Consider the following 1,535-nt stretch of genomic DNA (forward strand, 5'->3'; position numbering starts at 1 on the left):
CTCCTCCTACCAGACCATAGATCATGTTACCCTCCTCCTACCAGACCATAGATCATGTTAACCTCCTCCTATCAGACAGTAGAGCATGTTAACCTCCTCCTATCAGACTATAGAGCATGTTAGCCTCCTCCTACCAGACCATAGATCATGTTACCCTCCTCCTACCAGACCATAGATCATGTTACCCTCCTCCTACCAGACCATAGATCATGTTAACCTCCTCCTACCAGACCATAGATCATGTTAACCTCCTCCTATCAGACAGTAGAGCATGTTAACCTCCTCCTATCGGCCATAGATCATGTTAGCCTCCTCCTACCAGACCATAGATCATGTTAACCTCCTCCTATTAGACAGTAGAGCATGTTAACCTCCTCCTATCGGCCATAGAGCATGTTAGCCTCCTCCTATCGGACCACAGAGCATGTTAGCCTCCTCCTATCAGACTATAGAGCATGTTAACCTCCTCCTATCAGACCACAGAGCATGTTACCCTCCTCCTATCGGACTATTTGACTCCATGCTTATTCGGTAGACCGTTTAGATGCTCCACAATCCCAGACTTTCATATTTCATGCTTCTTTTCATGGAAAAAAAAACCCCGACTGTAAGGCACATGTCCCCAACCTGGCTTTAACTCTACGGATTTTAAGTAAATGCCCAAAAATCTGTGTTTATACAATAATTTATGGAGGTGAGACATGGAAAAGCAGTTTTAGAAAGGAGAAAACATGTTTGGACCCACACTTTTTTGTTAAGTACTTAATTCCACATGTGTTCCCTCATAGTTTTGACGCCTATAGTGATAATCTACAATGTAAATAGTCATGAAGATAAAGCAACATGATATATATATATATATATGTGTGCATGCATGCAAAATTATTGTGAGTGATTTAAAAAAAAAAAAAAATCAAAAGAACCCAGAGCATTTCCTTCCTCCTATCCCAGAATGCATCTGTGCTGCAGCCAGACCTTCCTCCCCAGCCCCATGGTGCAGGTGCAGCCCCTCAGGTGTGTTACCTGTGTGATGGAGGACAGGGTGGGGGAGATGGTGGGGGAGAACTGTTTGGAGTGATGCCTCCGCGTCTCCCCCCCCATGGGCAGGATGAGCGGGGAGAGCTGCGCCCGTCTCCTCGGCGACGTGCTGAGCGACGGCTGGCCCTGGCCGTAGCCGTGGTTACCGCTGGACACCGACTGGAGGGAGGAGCTGCTGAGGGAGGAGTGCAGCGATTGGCTGCTGAGGGAGGACGGCAGGGAGGAGGGGGAGGGGCTCAGGGACAGAGAGGGGTTGCTCAGCGACGAGTGCAGCGAGGCGGAGCTCAGGGAGTTGGAGAAGGAGTGGCTGCTCAGCGACGACCGGATGTTGGGGTTGCTTAGCGACGACTGCAGGGAGGGGCTACTGAGCGTGCTCTGCAGGGACGCCAGGAGACCTGAGGAGGAAAATCAAAAAAAACTGTGAACACAAGAGGACACTCAACGTCCACAGAGACGGAGACCAATAACACAGTAGTAGTTGTACATGTACTTTCTAC

Source organism: Etheostoma cragini, chromosome 6 (assembly GCF_013103735.1).
Source record: "Etheostoma cragini isolate CJK2018 chromosome 6, CSU_Ecrag_1.0, whole genome shotgun sequence".
Lineage (NCBI taxonomy): Eukaryota > Metazoa > Chordata > Actinopteri > Perciformes > Percidae > Etheostoma > Etheostoma cragini.